This window comes from Neophocaena asiaeorientalis, unplaced genomic scaffold (assembly GCF_003031525.2).
Source record: "Neophocaena asiaeorientalis asiaeorientalis breed wild unplaced genomic scaffold, Neophocaena_asiaeorientalis_V1.1 scaffold388, whole genome shotgun sequence".
Taxonomy (NCBI): Eukaryota; Metazoa; Chordata; class Mammalia; order Artiodactyla; family Phocoenidae; genus Neophocaena; species Neophocaena asiaeorientalis.
In genome coordinates this window covers 1,076,827-1,099,412 of record NW_020172738.1, presented here as the reverse complement: position 1 = coordinate 1,099,412, position 22,586 = coordinate 1,076,827, and the positions used below count along the sequence as shown (strand labels likewise).

The window sequence follows — 22,586 nt, the reverse complement described above, 5'->3', positions numbered from 1 at the left end:
TGTAGAAATAAAAATGGTAATGCTCTCTGACTGGATAAAAATAAACCATTCTCCTTTAGGCATTTAATGTACTCTCAGGGCCTTCCTTTGTGAGTGGGCAGGAGCCCTTTGAGGTGGTGGTTTATTTTTCCTGCCTTTCCCCTTATACTTCACCTTGGGCAGCCTGGACACGCCCCATTCTCCAACTAGGTGGCTTGGTGGTTCTTTACCCTGACTGCAGAGAAGAATCACCTGATGAGATTTAAGAATACCCATGCCTGGGCCAAACACAGACCAGTTACATTTGAATATTTCTTTTTGTGACTGTTCTTATCTTTTGCCTGTTTTTTTTTTTTTTGTTATTATTGTTTGTTTTGTTTTGTTTTAGTTGGGTTGCTTCTTTCATATTGATTTGTAGCTCTTTACATATTCTGTATATAAATCTTTGAAGTCTTAAATGTTGCAGATATTTTCTTCTAGTCTGTTGCTTTGTCTTTATGGTTTCTTTTGGTTTACAGAAGCTTTTAATTTTTAAAATTTGAGTCTCTTTATGGTTTCTGTGTTTTATGTCTTAACTAAGAAGCCTTTCTTTACCCCTAGATTTTGAGCAGTTTTCTCCTATATTTTCTTTTAATATGTTTATAATTTTACTTCCAACATTTAGCACTTTAAGCCAACTGTAGTCTATTTTTTATGTATAGTATTAAGGATCTAACTTTGCTTTTCTCTAAGCAGATAGCCAGTTGTCCTATTATCATTTGAGTGGTCTTTCCCCCACTAATTTGAAATACCTTTTTTAGAATTTCCTAAGGGTCCATTTTTAGACTCAGTTTTCTTCTATGATGTTTTTGCCTATTTCAACTATAATAATATCATACTGTTTTAATTACCATTACTTTATAGTATGTCTTCAAATCTGAGAGAGTAAATCTTTTCTTGTTACTCTTCCTTTGCAAATATTTTTCATCCATTGTGTACATTTTTTTCTTCCATTTGATTTTTGAAATTATTTTTTATTGGTGCGAAATTCACATAACATAAAATTAACCATTTTAAAGGGATACAGTGGCATTTCATGCATTCACAGTATTGTACAACCATCACCTCTGTCTAGTTCCAAAACATTTTCATCACCCCAAAAGAAAACCCTGTACCCATTAAGTAGTTGCTTCCTATTCTTCCCTTTCCCTGTTTTCTGGGAGTCACCAATCTGTGTTCTGTTCCTATGGATTTAACCTACTCTGGATATTACATATATAGTACATGGAATCATACATGACCTTGTGTCTGTCTGGCTTCTTTCACTTAGCATAATGTTTTTGAGGTTCATCCATATTGTAGCATGTATTAATACTTTTTGGGGCTGAATAATATTCTATTGTATGTATATGCCACAATTTGTTTATCCATTAATCTGTTGATGGGCATTTGAGTTGTTTCCACCTTTTGGCTGTTGTGAATAGTGCTGCTTTGAACATGTGTGTACATTTGTTTATTTGAGTAACTATTTTCAACTCTTTTGGGTATATACCCAGAAGGGGAATTGCTGGGTCATGTGGTAATTCTATGTTTAACTATTTGAGGAATTGCCAGGCTCTTTTCCACAGTGGTTGAACCATTTTACATTTCTATCAGCTACGTATGAGGGTTCCAGTTTCTCTACATCCTTGCCGATATTTGTTATTTTCTGGGTTTTGTTTTGGTGTAGACATCCTTTTGAGTGTAAATGGAACCTCATTGTGTGTGTTTTCTTTTTTTTAAATATTTATTTGGTTGCGCACAGTCTTAGTCACGGCACACAGGACTTCTTTGCTGCGTGTGGGATCTTTTAGTTGTGGCATGCGGGATCTAGTTCCCTGACCAGGGATGTAACCCGGGCCCCCTGCAGTGGGAGTGTGGAGTCTTAACCACTGGACCACCAGGGAAGTCCCTTCGTGGTTTTGATTTGCATTTCCTTGATGGCTAATGATGGTGGGCATCTTTTTCATGAACTTCTTGGCCATTAATATATCTTCTTTGGAAAAATGTCTATTCACAGCCTTTGCCCATTTTTTTTCCATTTGATTTTTAAGATGAGCTTCTTAGTTTCTATAAAAAAGTTGTGATTGGAATTTAATTGTGGTTACATTGAATTTTTTGACTGATTTGCAGCCAATAGCTTTGTAATATTGAGTCTTTCTTGTCAAGAGCAGGGTTTGTTTATTTGTTTAGGTCTTTTATAATTTTAAAAATAATGATGTTTGAATTTAAATTAGGTCTTATATCAGTGTTATTAATTTTGTCCCCAGACAGTTTGTGATTTTGGTTATTGCTAAGAATTGATATTTTTCCTCTCATGTTTTCAAATTAATTATTGTGGGCATATAGGAATGTTATCGATAATTCCTTTGTTGATGTTGAATCTGCCCTTTCTGACATTCTTGATGAAATCATTACTCTTAATAATTTGTGAGTATAACCTTTGAGATTTTCTAGACAGACAATTATATTATCTGTAAATATTGAAAACCTCTTAAACTATTGAACCAACTTGATTTATGAAAAAGCATAATTATTTTTAATTGATAAGTCTAAATAGATGCTTTTTATTACTAGTGAATAGAGTTAAAATATATGTGTACATATATATAATGTTGTTTGAGAAATGTAATTTATACTCTTGTAAGAAACAAAAAATCAAATGTTACTAAAATGTATGCCTTAAAGTGAGAATCCTTAGTAATCCTACTTTCTAAAGAAAATTGTTGTTATGAATGTGGTGTGTCTAAATAGAGGTTTCATTTGTTATACTTTGAGAGGCAAAGACAGTTAAAGAGATGGCTCATTGCTAGACTGTTGGCATTTTTAAGATGGTGTAGGCCAGTGCCATATTTCACTTGAGAATTTTATCCCCTGCTGTCCCTGGACTGATAACAAGAGAGTTTAATTTATATTAAAAATATAGGTAAAAGAAATTCTTCCTTTTCTTAAAAGTGTATGCCATTCTTTTCTACTCTGGTATAATAGGTTCTGTGCTCTTCAAGAACTATGAAAATAATTTATTTTTTTGTATCTTTGCTTCTTAACTGAGGATATTTCTTGTTATCCTGGGAGACCTGGAACTTAGCAGAAGTATTTCTGTATAAGGAGTGAGAAACTGTCTTGGCTTTTATGTAGGATGCACTGCACAGCAGATCCACATGGAGGAAATGGATTGGGCTGATAGTGGTTTAGAAGCAGCTCTAGTTTGAAATGGGGGCTAATGTGAGAGGCCCTGACTAGAATGAATGGAGTAAATGTGGTTTTGCTCTAAAATGAGCTTCGCTGACTGTGAACTTGGAATTCATGTTCCAAGAGAAACCTCATGAAGATGAGAGATGCTCCTGAGGTCTGCAGAAGAATGCCCATTTAGTCTCCTAGAGCTGATTAAAGGGATTCTAGCTCCTGACAAGATGGAGATTCAGAGCTGGAAGAAACCTTAGATCCTCGTCCTTTACAGCTGGCTTAGGCTTGTTCAAAGTACTTAAGGTCTTGGGGGATTGGAAAATATTTTTGAATCAAGTTTGGCTTCTAAAGTGAAAGGTAGACTAGACACTGAGAAACAGCAAATCAGAGAAGATTAAATATGGTATTTAATGGGGGAGAACTGGAGAATATGTTGTTTTGGAGAAACTTATTAGAGACATATAGTCACTATATTCCTGGGAAAAATTTTTTAAATATTAAAAAATAATTGCAAATGACTTATGTAAAGAATTTAAAAACAAAATTCTTTTTTATACAAAGTTTTCTAACTGATTATTAGTGGAATATAATAAAAAGGCTATTAACTTTATATACAGATCTTCCTTGATGGGGCGACTTCTCAGTAAACTCTTCAGCCAAGTTGAAAACGTGTTTAATACACCTAACCTACTGAACATCATAGCATAGCCTTGCCTACCTTAAATGTGTTCAGAACACTTACATTACCCCGCAGTGGGGCAAAATCATCTAACACAAGGTCTATTCTATAGTAAAATGTTGAATAGCTCATGTAATTTATTGAATACTGTACTGAAAGTGAAGAACAGAAGGGTTGTCTGGGTCTAGAATGGTTGTAAGTGTATCAGTTGTTCACGCTTGTAAGGGTGTGGGTGACTGGGAACTGTGGCTCACTGCCACTATTCAGCATCACAAGACAGTATCTACCACATATTGCTAGCCTGACAAAAGATCAAAATTCAAAAATTGAAGTACAGTTTCTACTGAATGTATATCGTTTTCACACCATCGTAAAGTTGAAAAATCCTAAGTTGAACCATCGTAAGTTGGTTCCAGATACAACCATCTGCGTTGTATTTGGACACTACTGGAGTCATATTGTAATGCTTTATCACTTGATTGTATTGGATTTTCTAGGTAGACAGTAATTTCATTTATAATTGATCATTTTGTCTCTTTTCTAATATTTATATTACCTTTTTTGTTATATAGCAACAACTAGCTTCTTTAGAACAATATTGAATGAATGGTAAATAATATAACTTACAGCTGGCAGCCTTTTCCTGTTCTGGGAGTGCCTCTAGTGCTTTGTCATTATCCATAAGTTATTTTCTGTGGCTATCTTTTAACTTTTTTCCTTTTTAAACTTTACTTGGTAGAATCACATGCAGTTGTAAGAAATAATACAGGGAGATCCTGTGTACACTTCATCTGGTTTCCTCTTGGAGAGCTATAGTATAATATCACAACTAGGAAATTGGTATCAATACAATTTACCCGTCTTATTCCGATTTTACCAGTTTTACTTGTACTCTGTGTATGTGTGTGTATTTCATTCTGTTACATCTGTAGATGGACCACCACAGTCAAGATACAGAATATTTCCTTCACAAGGACCTCTCGTGCTACACTTTCATGGCCGTAGCCATCTCCCTCACTCTCTGCCTCCCTAACCGCTGGCAACCTCTAAACTCTTTCTGTCTAATTTGTCATTTCAGGAATGCTTTATATATGGAACGAAGTATGTAGTACATACCTTTGAGACTGACTTTTTTCACTCAACATAGTTCCCGTGTGATTTCTCCAGGTTGTTGCATGTATCAATAGTTTGTTCCTTTTTACTGCTGAGTAGTACCATGGCATGGAAGTACCATAGCTTGGTTAACCATTCATCTGTTGGAGGACACCTGGGTTGTTTTTGGCTATTACGAATAAAGTTGCTATAGACATTCATGTGGAAGTTTTTGTGTGAATGTAGGTTTTCATTTCTCTGGGATAAATGCCCAAGGATGCATATACCCTTTGCTTAGATTCACCTGTTGCTAACATTTTGTCCCATTTCTTTTATTTTTTGTGATCACTCACCCTCCCTCCCTCTCATCCTCTACACACACACAAATATAAAATAACGGTTTTCTTGAGCTTCTTGAGAGTAAATTGCATACGTGATTACCCCTAAATTCTTCAGTGAGTATTTGTCAAGAATAAGGATATTTTTACACACCTAAAGAAAAGTTATCAACTTAGTTAATTTGACATTTATACAACTTTGATCATATCTGCCATCTATTACAAGTTGTCAGTTGATCCAGTAATGTCTTTTAGCATCTTTCCCCCTCTAGGACAGGATCTGGTGTCGGATCCCACAGGGTATTTAGTTGTCATGTTTCTTTTATCTCCTTTAATCTAGAACAGCTCTTTAGCCTTTTTTGTCTATATGACATTGGTATTTTTTGAAGAAGACAGTTTTGTTTTTAACAGGATGTTCCTCATTTAGTTTGTCTGATGTTTCCTTATGATTAGATTAAAGTTATGTATATTATTCTTGGCCTGAATACTACATAAGAGGTGTTGTTTCCTTGAGAAATATATCTTATCACGTTAGAAAAATTTCTTTTTAGTCCTAGTTTACTAAGAAGCCTTAATTACGAATAGGAGTTGGGTGCACATCGTTAGGGCTTAGAGTTGAGGCCACTGGCTGGCCGATGAACTCACAGGTGTAGGTTGTGTGCTGCATGAGTGGCAAGGGTGTCTGGCCCAGTGAGTGGAGTTTGATAGTAATCCTTGCTGCAAGTAGAAAGAAAATGAAACAGGTGTTGGACTTGATCCATGCCTTTTGGCTTCTAGCCTGATGACAGTTTGGTTCCATTGTGTTAATTTACTATATAGTGAATATGTTAACAGATTTCATAATGTTAGAGGAAACATTGTCTACCATGCATTCATGGAATATAATTTTTAAAATTTAATGTTGGATAAATTTTTTATTTTTTGTCTTATTTTGGGTTTTGCATTTATGTTTGCAACAAAAATTCTTCTGTAATTCTGTGTGTGAAAGAGTGCGTGTGTGTTTATGTGTTCTGTCTTTGTCAGATTTGGTATCAGTGTTATTATTTAGCCTTAGCATGAATCGCAAAGTTTTTTAAAAAAACTCCTCCCCTCCCCCCAGCAGTTTAAATAACATTGAATTTACCTGTCTCTAAAACGATCTGAGCCCCGTGCATTTTGGGGAGAGCTTGTGGATCTTTGGCAGCATTTTCCAGTTTCTTTTCTGGTTAAAGGCCTGTATAGGTTTTTACCTCTTCTTAGGTTTTGTCTTTGCCCTGCTTTCCATTATTCTTAGGATAAAGATTCAGGCTCTGCATTTGTGGTCCTGTATTCTTTTTGCTGCCTACGTGTTGTCATCCATTTATTCAGTTACTCAAGCTAGAAACCTCTGAGTCTTATTAGAATTTCCCCTCTACTTATGCCCTCTACTAATTCTGTTCTTAATTTACATTTTGAATCTGCTTCCTTTTTTTCCATCCCTACCACTGCCTGGACCCTTCCAGCTGTCTTAACAGGTTTCTCAGTCTCCAGTGTCTCCTTCTAAGTCAGCCCGTGAACTACAGCTGCAGTGGTGACACTAAATTGTAAATCTGATCATGTTAGCCCCCTGTTCAGAACTTTTTGGTGGTCCCACGGTAAAGCCTTACCCAGAGCTTCTGATTTGGGTACAAGGGTCTGCTTGCCTATCCTTGTTTTCTAGCTTTGGTCCACTCCCCAGCAGTCCAGCTGCAAGTCATTCCCCAGAATTTCTTTGCCCATATTTTTCACCGTTTGTTCTCCAGAGTGTGCCCTCTGACCTCTTCTCCGCCTGGTGCATTCCTCTTTACCCTTGAGCATTTCTCACAGCCTTTTTCTGTGAAGCCCTCCCGGAGGGAACTTCTTCACCAACAATTTATCAACTCCTCTCCGTGCAGCTACCTGACCTTTGCTCTTTTGTGACTGTAGTTATATTCTATTGAAACTATTTTTTGCATATCTCTTTTTCTACTATATATTCTGTGATCTCTTTAAGGGCAGAGACTGTGTATTAATTTTTGCATGTAGTGTTAGCACGCTGCTTGGCACTGTAGATTCTCAGATGCTTGTTGAATGAGTACAAGGTGTATTTAGAGGATTATGAGAAAACTGGTTGAGGCAGAAAGTTCTTAGAGGACTGTGCAAGATGGTGAGCCAGTATGGACCAACAGATTATGAAGCAACTTGAATGTTTGGCTAAGGAGTTTGGACTTTTTCTTTAGTTACAAGAGGGGTAGAGGAAGGAGGCAAGAGGAGGGAAGGTCATTTATTATTGTTGTGCTAAAGAGACTGGTTAAAGTTCCATTATGGTATTAAAATTATTTTTAGTTTTTTAAATCTTTTTGTGTGGGTACTGGTTTATCAAATAAATAAAGATTGCTGCCAAGGTAAATAAATGACCTTACATTAATAATAGCGAATGCTTATCGAGTGCTTACTATCTGCCAGGTACTGCTTTGAGAACTCTGCATGTATTACCTCATGTAGTACTAAAGACAGCTCTACATGGTAGGTTTTAGTATTGCCTCTTTTAGATGGTGAAACTGAGGCACAGAGATGTTAAATAACTTGCCCAAAGCCACAACTTTTAAGTGGTAGAACAGGATTCAAACCTGGGCATTTTGGCTTCAGAAGCCTCTTAACCACTAAGCTCTGCTGTCTTCCATTAACCTTTTAGCCTATTGTAGTAGCACTTGACCCTCCAGAAAACTGGCATTTTAACCTTAAATTAAGAACCGGGGAAACCATTTTCTATATTAACTGACATAAGCACATATTATTTGACTTGTTTTACCGTAGATGATCTATTTAGTAATAGCTTCAAGTGTTTCGTCTGTTGCTTCAAGTGGGAACTAAAATTGAGCCTATTCTGCATCTGATTAGCATTGAAGGTACTTTTTGAAAGTATTAAATATTTGAAATGAACTTTTAAACATCAAACAGCTGGTTGTCTTAGCAAATTAGAAGTGAGAGTTTAGAGGAAACACTGTTAAGTTTTCTGGCCCTTGTCCTCAGGCCAGGTAAGAATTGTTCCAGCATATTCTTCAGTGCTTGGTCTAGTCTTTGTTAATTGTTTCAAAAAAAGAGCTCCACTATCCCTGAAGGAAGGCAATTTTCTGATCTCTGATATGTCTGGGAGTTTTTCTTTGTAATTCGTTGCAGAGATTAAAATGTACTTTTTTCTTTTCAAGTTTCTTTTAAGGTCACTACCATGTGAAGTAACACAGAATACATGTGTGTAGGTTTGCCAAGATTACAGTTGCTGTGGGAATCATAACTTTGGATTTCCTCACATCTGGATTATGAAACGTGCACAAAGGCCCTGTATGAATATAGGTTTTATATTTTATGTGCATCTGGAAGTAGCAAGGTCTTAGTGATGTAGCTTCCTATAAATGACAAGGTGAACTCTTACAGCCTGCAATTTTAAAGTAATCCCAAGGTTCTTAACGTTGCTGTGGAGCTGATGTCCCATGCTTTCCTCCTCCACTTGGAAGGCTTGCGTCAACACTGGGAAACTGGAGCTCTGGAGTGGAAGTGGAGGCCCAGCGTATTTCCCTGGGACCAGTAGACTTTAGGTTTGTTTTGTCTCCCGAGAAGTAAGGATTCCAGGGCTGCTGTTTTGAGTTCTCTTTTTGAAGCAGCAAGGAAAGAAGTGCCACAGGTCTGTCTTAGTTGCATTTCAATATTTTTGGATTTATTTTGGTTATTTGTTTTTCTTGGATTGTCCTATTGCTCTACTAACTACCTGAAGTTATTAATTATTAAATCCATGGTGATGCCCTTATGGGTAGTAGAGGTTTTTATCTGGGAAATACAGAATTTTGAAAAGGCTGCAAACCCTAGAGTCATCATCTTTCAAGCTCACTCATGTTGAATGGTGTGAACATGGAACATAATTTCACTATAGAAAGGAGGACCAGCATCAGTTTGTCTTTGTAGGGCCTCTGTCAGGTCTCCCTGTACAGGGTGCTTAGCTGACAGACCAGATCCCAAATCCGCAGATTGGCTTAGGGGGTCATTCAAGTTTCCTCATCTTTCTATCTGTGGTCTGAATTTAGTCTTAGTCATTTTGCTGTTTAGAATTTTGTGTCTGGCATTCCTCCAGGTGCCTTGAATAATGCTAGAATTCTTCTCTGTGACTTTGAGGGAACAGTACAACTGCTTGTGACTTTGTATGTCTTCCTCTGGAGTGTCCTGCAAGATGCCATGGGGACCTTGTGTTGTAGGCAGGAACATGGTCCTTAACGAGGCCCTATCTTGCTTGGGGCTGAGTCTGTAGGTAGTAAATTCCAGATGTTTGTAGCTGCAGCCCTGAGAGTAGGCATTGGTGTAGCAACACCTTCCCAAGAAAAAAGTAAGCTTTAAGTGACATTAAAAAAAAAAAAAAACCTAACAGAAGCCAGGTTGATATTAATCTTTTGTTTAAAGTAGAAAAAAAAATAGTTTTCATGGAAACTGACATTTGAAATAACTTAGGGAAAACTGCTTTCAACTCTTGTATATTTTAGTCATTTTGTCCAGTTGATTATAGATTGTGAAAGTCACATATTTTTCCAAATTGCCATGGTAAAATTGGCCATGTGGATAAGCTTTGCAACTTTTTTCCTTTGTCTTACTAATTTTGAGATTAGTGTATGTGGATAGATGAAGGCTTTGATTACCATTCAAATTATGCATAAAGCTGGTGGATGAGTTATTTTTCAGCTCTATTATTAAATCGTTGCTTCTGTATCACAGCATGAAATTTGCATGAAATCTGTATGATAACCTTGCTCCATAAAATTTATGCTTTATGTAAGTAAAGGCCTTAAGTGATAACAGTAGTTTTCACTGAGTAAAATATTTTACCACTTATGACTTGTAATTTAAGAGTTTTTAAAAGGGAAATTAAAAGCCTTCTCACATGCTTCAGTATAGTTTAGTACGTGTATGTGTATTTGTGGAAGGTGAAGTGCTGTGTGTGTGTATAGGAGTAGGTGAAATAACATTGGGTATTAATTGGTAATTATTGAATTTCAGTGATGAGCATACATTCATTACATCATTCTTTCTACTTTGTGATTGTTTTTAAATTTCCAAAATAAAAAGATAAAAAAAGTCTACCCAAAAGTAATGAGGAAAAGTGATAAGGTCTTAGACTTTTATTTGATAGCACGGACTAGGAGTTAATGAAAGGCATGTCGCAATTTCCAGTACCTTCTGAGCAGCTTTTTCAGTGCTGCTGAAATACTGCCCTGAATTTCTTCAGGAGAGAGAATATTCTTTTATCCTATTATTGCCCAGGTTTACTGATGGCAGAGATATTCCAGTGTGACCACTCACGTTATGAAAATAAAACCTTTTGTTTATGAGACACTTTCTTTTGCTATTTAGAACTGAGCATGAATTCTGATACCAATTGGGTGCCTTCTTGTGCTTCTCTAGATTCTGATTTCTGTTTTAAAAAAATGAAGTTTTTATTTAGTCCCTATTCTTTTAGATTCCAAAAGTTTCTCTGTCTGTTCCTTCCCCCACAGGATGAGGAAAGATTTCTTCTTATTTCTAAAGGTATTTGTGTTTGACCCGAACCTTTTGCTACTTTGTCTAGAATTTGTCTCCAAGGTCTGTATGTTTATCCCCCAAAGAGAAGATAGAATACATTTCAGGGGTTTGAAAGTGCCAATTGGTATGAAAGTCTTTAAAGCATAAGAAGTAATCTTATTTGTTCCAGTTTAGAAATTCTGTAAATGACTTTAATCATAATAATAAAATATGGAAGAGAAACATGATTGAATTTATAATATAATTCTGTACAAAGTAAACATGAGAAATGAAGCTATTTGCTGAAAAATGAGGCAGCTTCCACCTCATAACATTTTGGGGCCATATTTGATAGCAGAGCTTATATTTGAGAAGACCCTGGATGATCTTTTTCAATTTTGGTTTTGTATGCTGCTGCCTTAAAGCAAATCTTACATTTATTGTTGTGTTATTTGTGATCAGAACTCTGGTACTTCAATGACATTAAGATGATTCTGTCTTTATTAGGCAGGGAGATGATACTTAGATCCACCCTAGCAGTATCCTTAATGTACTTCCTGCCTTTCCTGATGTACTCCTGTGTGTTATCAAGATGTGAAAATATTAAACTCCAGAATTCAGATAAATCTTACAGTAGACATCAAGATTCTAGAGTATTAAATGAGTTTAAAAAGAATGTCATAAGCAGGGGAAAGAAAGTTCAGTTGTCTTCAAGGACTTTCTTAAATTCTGGAATATGGGGAAATGTTTTAGTATTTTGAAGATTATTATCATTACCTTTTAAAATTTCAGTTGAGAAACACTACATAGGCTTTTCATTCGTTTTCATCAGTGTCAAAGTTTATTGCCAAACTCTTTTTAATTCCCACTGTGACATTAGCCATCGTAAATTATCATCCTGTCATCAAGAACATTCATTCAGGGTCTGCTTTGTAAGGCACTGTGTAGAAATAGGCATAAGACATAGTTCCTGCTCGTCAATAATTTATGATTGTTGAGGAGTGACAGGGCATCTTTTTCTTGAGGTATAGTTCATATACAGTATTCTGTAAGGTTCAGTTGTACAACATAGTGATTCACAGTTTTTTTAAAAGTTTTTCTTCATTTATATTTATAGTAAAATATTGGCTAAGGGCATCCCTTTTTTTTTTTTTTTCGCGGTACGCGGGCCTCTCACTGTTGTGGCCTCTCGCGTTGCGGAGCACAGGCTCCGGACGCGCAGGCTCAGCGGCCATGGCTCACGGGCCCAGCCGCTCCGCGGCATGTGGGATCTTCCTGGACCGGGGCACGAACCCGTGTGCCCTGCATCGGCAGGCAGACTCTCAACCACTGCACCACCAGGGAAGCCCAGGGCATCTCTTTTAATTACTTCATTCAGTGAACATTTCCTGGGTGCCCTCTATGTGCCAGCCCTACTAGGCACTGGGATACAGTGGTAAACCAGACAGGCAAGGCCCCACGCTCTTGGTGCTTACATTCTAGGATCTTAAATACTTAGCATGCTGAAGGATGTAATTGTTCAGTACTTTACAAGGGAGGTATTACTTTGTTCTGGTATGGTTGGGAAAGGCTGATTGAGAGGGTAGGGCATGAGCTGGACAGCTGGACAGGAAGTAAATTTCCCTTTCCCAGTGTGTATTACGTGGAACCTGCTTTAAAGGATTTTGTGGCCAAATAAACGTGGAAAACATAGCACACCCTGGGATTGCAGAGAAGTGATCCCAAGAGCTAGAGAAATTAGGTGAGGTTTGTAGAGGAGAGAGGAAGTGGAATTTGCGCTGTTCTTCAGTGGGTACAATTTTAAGAGTGAGGTTGGAGTGGAAGGTGAGTGAATGTGTGAACTTGAGAAACATGGGACATGCTGGGGGAGTACTAGTCAAAATGTACCTATCCCTGTCCCGCCTCCTCTCCTCACTGGAGCTGTCATTTATCTTGGCCCTACCTTTTCAACTCTTCTTTCCTTTCAGTATTTTAACACATTTAAGTTTCCTCTTTAATGAAAATAATAGCAATAGCAAATGGAAACTCTCTTTTAATTTCACCTCTCCCTTCTTACAGCCAAACCTCACAGAAGAGTCATCTGAACTCATTAGTTCCACGTCCTCCCTGCCCATTAGTGTCTCACCTTATTTCTCTTTGGTGGTTATTCCTGTTGCTTCACTAAAACAGCTCTCACCAAGCTCCCTGTGCCATCCATACTGCCAAGTCAAATGAACACTTAATTCTTTATTTCACCTCTCTTAGCAGCATACGACTTTATTGCCCACCACCTTCTTGAAACCTTGATTTCCTTGACATCACACTCTCCCAAGTTTTCTGTATCCTTCTGAGGAGACCATTCCTTTCTGTCTTTGCAGTTTTGGTTTTCTTCTCCCTGGCTGTTGAACTCTGAGGCTCCTCAAGTCTCAATCCTAGGCTACTTCTCTTTTTATTCCATACTGTCTCCCGAGGTCAATCTCCTCTGTGTTTACGACTCCAATTACTCTTTGTTCTCTGGTGACTCCCAAATTTGACCTCAGCTCAGACATTGTCAGAGCACTAGAACATGACAGAGAGACTGTCACATATTTGAGAGTATAGAGTGAAAATAATGGGTCTGATTGATTGTGGCAGAAGGGTAAAGGTGATAACATTTCAGTGAGTTTCATTATTTCAGTTTCTTAAATTCAGAATTTCATTTTTCTTTTGGAAATGATCATTTCACAAACTTTATTGACCTATTATTTAGCAGGCACTTTGCTAGGCTTTGGCATTGCAGAAGGGAATAAAATATTTCATAATCTAAGTCTTTCTCTCTCTTTTTTTTTTTCTTTTTGGCCGCGCCGTGCGGCATGCAGGATCTCAGTTCCCTGACCAGGGTCCTAACCACTGGACCACCAGGGAAGTCCCTTTTTTTGTTTTTTGTGCTGTTTCTTAATTACATTTTCTAGTATAATGGTTTTTAAACTTAGACTAAAACTATATAAACCTATATTCTACTAAGAGTTATAATGCTTTACAAGTTAGAGAAGCATTTGGGAGCTAGAGTTTAAGATGATATGGCATCAGCCTTGTTATAATACATAAGATGGCCCCTTTTCTTTATCAGTAACCCTTGATTGATGCCAGCAGTCCCAGAATTAGCCTTGAGGGTCTAAAACTTAAATTTAACTCCCTAGAGATTTTCACAAAGATCCTAAAATGATAGGTTGTAGGTAGATGGTGTCCAGCTAATGTCTTTCATTAAAATGAAATAACTATATATAAGTCCCTCCCACCTGTCCACTTTACTACTTAAGGATAAAACGGAGAACTCAGATTCTAATTACTCTTTTTGGTCTTCTGAGAAGAGCTCTAATATTCAACATGTCGAGTAAAAATTTCTTAAATTACCATTCAGCTATGTCAATGGCCAGGTCCTAGAAATGAAAAAAGAGTAACAGTTTATTCAATTTTTTCTTTATGGATGACGCTTTTGGTGTCATAGAGTCTAAGAGTTAATTTGGAGTTAATGTTTTTACAAGATGTGAGGTTTAGGTCAAGGTTTATTTTTTTGTCTACTGATGTCCAGTTACTCCAGTCATTTGTTGAAAAGGCTGTCTTTCCTCCCTTGACTTGCTTTTGCACCTCTGTCATAAATCAGTTGGGCATATTTGAATGGGTCTGTTTCTGGGTTCTCTATGTTGTTACATTGGTCTATGTGTCCCTTATCACATAGTCTTGATTTCTGTAGCTTTAGAGCTTAAAATTGGGCAGTTTATTCTTCCACTTTATTCTTTCTTTCCTCATTATTTTGGTTATTCTAGTTCTTTTGCATTTCCGTATAAATTTTAAGATAAGCTTGTCTATATCTATGAAAAACCATGGGATTCTGATAGGAATTGTGTTGAATTTAAAAATCAGTTTGGGTAGAATTGACATCTGTACTGTGTCATAATCTGTTAGTGTTGATATCTTACTACTTCAGGAGAAATGTAGGAAGTTTACCACCATTTAGGCGTCTTTATCCTCCCTGCTTTCTAACTAGTTGTCTTAAATATCTCCTTTACATACGTTGAGAACCACATCAGACAATATACTTTTGGTTTTAACCATCTAACATAGTTTTAAAAACTCAAGAGGAAAAAGTCTCTTTCATTTACCTATAAAGTTACCCACCAACATTAGTTTACTTTTTACTTCTGGGCTTCCCTGGTGGCACAGTGGTTAAGAATCCGCCTGCCAATGCAGGGGACACGGGTTCGAGCCCTGGCCCGGGCAGATCCCACATGCCGCGGAGCAGCTAAGTCTGTGCGCCACAACTACTGAAGCCTGCGCGCCGTGCTCCGCAATAAGAGAAGCCACTGCAATGAGAAGCCCGTGCACCGCAACGAAGACCCAACGCAGCCAAAAAAATAAAATAAATTTATTAAAAAAAATTATGTACTTGTCATTTTTATGACCCCAAATTACTTTGCAGCACATTTTGCTATTTTTTTCTGATTTCCAGTTATGATGGCTCTCTTCCTCATGTGTTTTGTAAGCATTTATCAGGCTTTTGGCTGTGGGAATATTCTGAGGAGGATTTGTTTGGTTCAGCCAGCAGCCTGGGACACTACAGCTTAAGGTCACTCTAAGTTAGTGTCTGTGCTTGGGGTTACTGCGACTGCACTGCGTGAGTGCAGGCCCGTCCTTGTGAATCTCCTGGGGGAGCTCTCCTCTGCCCCCAGTTGGAGCCCAGGTCAAAACATACATTTCTTGATTGTTTTCCTTTATCAGTAGGTGTATTTTTTCCAGCCTACCTTTTCACTGAGTTGTTGAAGACCTCAGGGGTCTTGATTTTTTGCAGTGGGGCTAATCTCTACTTGTCTACATTTCTATATGGTGAAGGCTTTATCTCTAATTCCCCCTGCAGCTTTAAACTACAAGCCTGTTGGTACTGAAACCAGGATGTGCTTCCAGGGTCTCTGTAGCCTCAGCTTCTACGTATTCTGGTTTCTAGCTCTCACTTGATTTTTAGCTCCTGGGGATTTTTTTTCTCTTTGAGAGCTCAACAGTGCTCTCAAGTTGGTAATATTTTGTTCAGCAGTTGTAGTAATTTGATATCACAAGGTTTTTCAGAATATTAACTCCACTCTGTTACCGGAAATCAGAGTTTCTGACACATCATTCTATAGATCATAGATTGTTAGGTTAGGGACTCATTCCTGGTTCTTTCAGAACTAGTTGCCTGGGACAAAAGTTGCGTGCCATCTCACAGGGGGCTGTGGATGTGACCCTTGTCCTTAAAAGGAAGGAGTACGGGCATCTTTAGCACTACTGTCATGTCTGCCAAGGAAGTAGAGAGTCTCAAGAGGAGGCGGAGTGTTCAACTCTGTGTCAAGTGCTATAGCAAGGTCAAGTGAGATCAACACTGAAAAGTGACAGTGGGATTTCACAATCGGAGCCCTTTGCCAGAGCATTCTCCAAGGAACGAAGGGGGAAGAAGCCTATTGTGTTTTTTAATCTCTGGGAGGATGGTCCTTAGTCCAGGCAATTCCTGTTTTTCTCAGACAGAATGACTTGTTGTTTATCAGTATGGGGCTGTTTATTTTATATTCTCTCATTTTAATTTTCTCTGGGTTCCAGCCCTGCCTTAGGTAGATTGGTTCTGTTTGTCATAGAAACTGGACACAGCCGTAGAGTGTAGGGCCTATCTAGTGTGTACCTGTCCTGGAAGCTTTCCTTTATATCTCTTCAAATGAGGTAATCAGGAGACAAAATGAAGAGGTGAGAGCTGAACTGGGGTATTAAAGTAAGAGGAAGAAATGAGGTATTGCCATTTTTTGCATGAAGTTTCTGTTATGTGGAATTTCTAAAATTAGTATGAAAAATTTCAAACATATAAAAACTAGAAAGAGTAGTTCATCAACCTTCATTTACCAAATTCAAGAGTTTTTGCACATTTGCCGCATTCATCCATTTTTTATTTCTCTTTGCTGAAATATTCTAAAGAAATCCCTGACATCATTTATTGTACATATACATACGAATACATATGCAGTATGGAGATTGCCATGCAGAGTCACAATGCCATTACCACACCGGATACAAAATTGACAATTCTTTGGTATCCTCTACTATATTGAGAGTATTAATGAGGTCCCTTTTTAAAAGTTCTCTGAACATTCTGAGATTGTTTCTGCTTTGTTGTCTTTGCACTTGTCATTCTCTCTGCCAAGAAGGCCATACCCTGAGACCTTCACACGGACTTTTTGTCATTCAGATTTTAGCTCTGAATTATCTCTTCAATAGAGGCTTTCCTAATCACCAAAGCTAAAGTAGTGTCCTCTTTCCCCATCCCACTTGTCACTATCTCATCTGTCTGTTTCACTGCCTTATTGTCTGTTTACTTGTTTATTGTCATCTCTGCCCCCTAGATTGTAAGTACCATGAGAGGAGAGACCTTGTCGGTCATGTTGTGTTTATTGCTCTGTGCCCAGGGCCTGAAGAGGTCCTAGGATATAGTAATGAAGTACATGTTTAGAAACAAGTCAGCTATTAAGGAGATTAATACAAAAAGATTCCAAAATTTTCTTAGTATTTTATAACCATTATCTCTTCCTACAGCTGATTCTCATTCCAGAGCTTTTCTTCTCTCAAGAGCTTTAACCAACAGCTGTGTTTGCAAAAAGTGCTGGGTTGTTGTCCCTTTCAGGACATTTAATCTTTCAAATCCTCAAAATATTTTGTAAAATATAAGTGAGTAAAATCACTTCTGACCTGTTGAGAGGCAGTGTTTTTATTGACATAACTCTCATTTGAGATCACTTTATTTGAGCTTGCAGCTAATAAATCTCTTGACCCATATGAAACTGGATGGAATGATCTTGTAGACCACATAACCTATAACTGATTATTTGAACTTCTTTTATTCAGTATATCATTTGTATGATGTTAGGGAGTGTTTTTTAGTTGATATATTGTTAGCTGTTGGCAATGTTCTTTAGCATGAGAAACATATAACTCAATAAACAGATATGATTTTATAATTAAAAACTTGGATTCTTTTTGAAAATGTGTAGTTTCACACCAACAGAAAGATGCAAGAATAGTACAGAAAATTACTCTATACTCTTTGCCAGATTCCCCAGGATCAACGTTTTACCACATTAACAGCCCTCCTCTCTTGCCCTCCTTTTTTTGAGCTGTTTCAGAGTAAGTTGCAGACACTCAAAATGAAGCCATTCTCTTTTTTAGCCATTGTGCAAGGATCAAAATCAGGAAATTAACATTGACATAATGGCGTTAGCGAATCTGTAGATCTTATTCACACGTCTTCAAGTTTCCCAATCATGCTGTTTATATGAAAAGAAAATCCTGGATCACAAGTTGCATAGAATTGTCATGTGTCTTTAGTTTCCTTTAACCTGGAAATTTTTCCTTTTATAATTTAACATATTTGAAGATTATAGGCCAGTTATTTTGTAGTAGGTCCCTCAGTTTGGGTTTAATTGATGTTTCACAAGTGACATGTTTTTCTTAACGTATCATATCAGGAGGCATATGATATTGATCTGTCCTATTTTAGGTGTTTACTTCGATCATTTGGTTAAGGTGGTCTGCCAGATTTCTCCATCATCAATATATGCTTTTCCTCTTTGTTTTTTTTTTTTTTTCTTGTGGTACGCGGGGCTCTCACTGTTGTGACCTCTCCCGTTGCGGAGCACAGGCTCCGGACGCGCAGGCTCAGCGGCCATGGCTCACGGGCGTAGCCGCTCCGCGGCACGTGGGATCTTCCCGGACCGGGGCACGAAACTGTGTCCCCTGCATCGGCATGCGGACTCTCAACCACTGCGCCACCAGGGAAGCCCCACCCACTAGTTTTTAACATCCATTGATGAATATGAATTAATTATGATGATGATTATTACCAATGGTAATTTTCCAATGCCATTATTTTTTTCTACATTTATTATTTGGGATTCTGATGTAAGGAGAGTTTTCCCCATTTTTATTTATTTGTCTTTATCAGTATGAACTCATTGATTCTTATTTAATGGGTTATAGATAATGTTATCATTTAAAAGTTTTGATACTTAAATTGTCATAATTTTGGCCAGTAGGTTCTCCACACCCTCTCCAGCATTTATTGTTTGTAGATTTTTTGATGATGGCCATTCTGACTGGTGTGAGGTGATACCTCATTGTAGTTTTGATTTGCATTTCTCTAATGATTAGTGATGTTGAGTAGGAGACTTTAATGGGCTCCTGTGAACTTTTGACATGTCCCCATCATTTTTTGAGTGTTTCCTTACTTTCTGGAACAAAAAGATATTCTAGGCCAGGGCTTGGTAAACTTTTTCTGTAAGTGGCCAGATAGTAAATATTTTTGGCTTAGTGGGCTGTATGGTCTCTGTTGAAACTACTTAACTCCACCCTTACAGCAGGAAAGCAGCCATAGACAATTTATACATGAATGAGCATGGCTGTGTTCCAATAAAACTTTATTTACAAAGACAGGTGGCTGATTGGATATGGTTATGGGCTATAGTTTGCCAACTCCTTTTCTAGGCTCACATTGTACTTTCCCTTCTGCAGTCTCAGAATTGGCCGTTTTTCTAAGGAGCCTTGGTTCCTTCTAACTGTGAATGGTATTTAAACACTGAGACCTGGGCCCTTGATGTGCTCATTGCTACTGGGATATCACTGATTCTAGGCCCTCCTAGAAGGCAGCTAGGTAATATACGAATATATACATACATAGTTGTATGCATTTGTGTGTGTGTATGCATACAGACATATCTATATTTCTGTATTATAAACCATTTAGTTTTAGTGATAGATCGAATTTCATATCTATACCACAGGGTTTGTTCTAGCCTTTCTACTTCCTATATTTCTTTCTCCAACATTGATACATCTGACTCCTGTTATCCACAATAGTACCAATAAGTAAACAAATACTTACTTATTTGTTTAATCCTAGAATATACAGAAAGTAGTTTTAGAGTTGCTAACTTATACCTCTGTGAAAAACTAATCTATTAATTAGTATTTAATTCTTATTTACACTTCTTTTTTGTCTTTAGCCTTAGGGTTGAGTTAAATAATGTGCTCAAAAGTTACTTCGGTTAGTTTTTTTCCCTCCATCTCTTTAGTATGTTGTATTTTTCATTTTAAACATAGTTAGGATCACTTGTTTTTATTTGCACTGAATTTCAGGCTATTTTCCCCCATTTTTATTTTATTTTATGTCGCTTTTTTTTTGAGTATGTGAAACGAGTATGATTTCAAAAGTCAAAACATACAAAAAGGCATATGCAGTGAAATGTTACTCCACATCCATTTCTTTTACCAAGTTTTCACTTTTCTCCTTTTCACCCTGTTCCCACCTACCCCCTGTAGTTTTATAGTGTCACTAGTTCTAATTTACTATTTTGTGTGTCTTTTTGCACAAATGAGCATATGTTTGTGTGTGATTCTTGTTTTCTCTTCTTTTTCATAAAAGGAAGCATACTATGCATCATCTGTCCTATAATTAATTCACAAACTCATGAGTTGGGCAAAGTAGAACACTTCTCTGTGGTGAAATGAGTGGCTTCAGCTAAATCTGCAGGGGTGAGTGGGGACTTCATCAGGTTATGGTCAAGTTGAGCCAAGAACAGGAAGCAGACTGGAGTCACCCAGACTTTCTGCTTTGGGTTAAAAAGACAATAATGACTTTGGTAGCAGGGATCTTGGTGATATTATCTCTCGAGACTGCTCTAATCTAGAGTGTCGTCCTCCAGTCTAGCAGTTGCCCTCTATGCCTGGTGCAGTTGTGATCCTGGAGTCTCCTTTCTCTGTCATCTTGGAAATTACCTTTGTACTTCTTTTGTGTTGTGTTTCTTCCTCATTGTATCCCATATCATGCTTTTTCTTAGTTTACTTTGTCATTTTGGTGGAGCACATCTTTTTGTAGCCTCATAAGAAAAAATACGTGAACTTTTTTTAGATCTGTACTTCTGAAAATGTCTTTTATTCTACCCCCCATGCTTGATTTTTAGTTTGGCTGCATATAGAATTCTAGGTTAGAAATAATTTTCCTTAACTTGTTTTACTACTTTATTGAGGTTTAATTTATGTACATTAAATATTTCCAATACTTAACATTTTTTCTGAGGATCTAGTTTTTGTTCTGGTATCATTTCCCTTTAGTCTGAAGAACTTCCTTTGATGTTTCTTGTAGTGCTTGTAGTTTCTTGTTTTGCTGGTGATGGATTTTCTTGGTTCCCCTTTACCTGAAAAAGGTCTTTATTTTGCCTTCATTCCTGAAAGATATTTTTGCTGGATATAGAATTCAGGTTGATAGTTTTTCCTTTCAGCCCTTTAAAGAAGTTGTCCTGCTGTCCTCTGGCTATCATGAAAGAAGATGATAAGATGTTTTAGGAGTGCTGACAGTGTTCTGCTGTCTTCTGGATGCCTTGAAAGAAGATGATAAGAAATAAGAGGGAATTCTCTGGTGGTCCAGTGGTTGGGACTCTGCCTTCTCACTGCTGAGGGCCTGGGTTCAATCCCTGGTCTGGGAGCTAGGATCCCACAAACAGGGCGGTGCAGCCAAAACAAAAAAAGATAAGAAATCTGCTGCCATTTGAATATATTCCCTTCTGTGTGGTGCACCATTTTCCTTTGGCTGCTTTAAATTTTGTCTGTATCTTTGGTTTCTAGCAGTTTGGTTATGATGAATCTATATGTAGTTTTCTTTGAATTTTTCCTTTTTGGGGTTCATTGAGCTTGAATCTATATATTTATATCTTTTACACCAAATCTGGGATGTTTTTGTCAATATTTACTCTACTTTTTTGGATTCATTCTCTCTTTATCTTTTGGGACTGCAAGAACCTATGTTTGGTCTTTTGATATTGTCCCTTAAGACCATAAGGTTCTGTTCATCTCTTTGTTGAGTCTTTCTTCTGTTTTTCAGATTGTATAATACGTATTGATAAATTTAAGCTCATTGACTTTTTACCCTTTATCTCTATTTTGCTCATCCACTGAATTTTTAGTTTCGGATATTGTATTTTTCAGTTTTAAAATTTCCATTTTTAAAGTAAAATTTTATTTCTCTGTTGAGATTTCTTATCATTTCATTCATTCACATGTCTTTTCCTTTACCTCAAAGAGCATAGTATTCATGGCTGGTTTAAAGTCCTTGTCTGATGTTTCTAACTTCTGAGTCATTTTGAAATTGGCAAATGTTAATCTTTTTCACTTCAGAATGGGTCACATTTTCTGGGTTTCTTGTATTTGAAATAATTTTTGATTGTGTCTTGGATGTAGTTAATAGCATCTTTTGTAATTCTGAATTCTTTTAAATTCCGCGGAAGAACGTTGATGTTTTTGATTTCATTGGCCTTTAGTCTCAGACCTCATTAGGTTCAGACTGTAAGTCTTGTATTCTGTAGGTTCAAGTCTCAGTTCACTTGTTTAAGCCTATATAATGCTGCGTTGAGTCTGTCCTACACACTTACACAGTTGGAGGGTCAGCCTGAGACTTGTACAATGTTTATAAGAATTAAGGGAGTCCCTTCTTCAGCTCTCTCTTCTAGATTCTCACTGGCAGCCAGCTGTGGTTGCCCAGGCTCCTTTCCCTTTCTTCTGGCCAGGCAGCCTGTGGGATTTCTCTTGAAGTTTTAGCTGCCTGTACTGCACCACTCCTGTGACTGCAGCCTGCCTGTCAGGCGAAACTGCCCCTGTTCCAACCCCCACCCCCCAAAAAAACCCCCACAAAAAACAAACACATGAAACTCACTTCAGTGCCAGTTACGTCCCTAAACTTCTACTCCTCCTAATAGCGT

The 22,586-nt window shown here is 37.5% G+C and overlaps 1 protein-coding gene and 1 pseudogene across 5 annotated transcripts in view; both read left to right on the top strand.

Annotated features, from left to right (window-relative positions):
- Positions 1–22,586, top strand: part of DIS3L2 (DIS3 like 3'-5' exoribonuclease 2) — a 370,907-nt gene that overhangs the window by 13,130 nt on the left and 335,191 nt on the right. The window lies entirely within an intron of this gene.
- On the top strand, positions 5,884–6,017 carry LOC112396765 (uncharacterized; annotated as a pseudogene).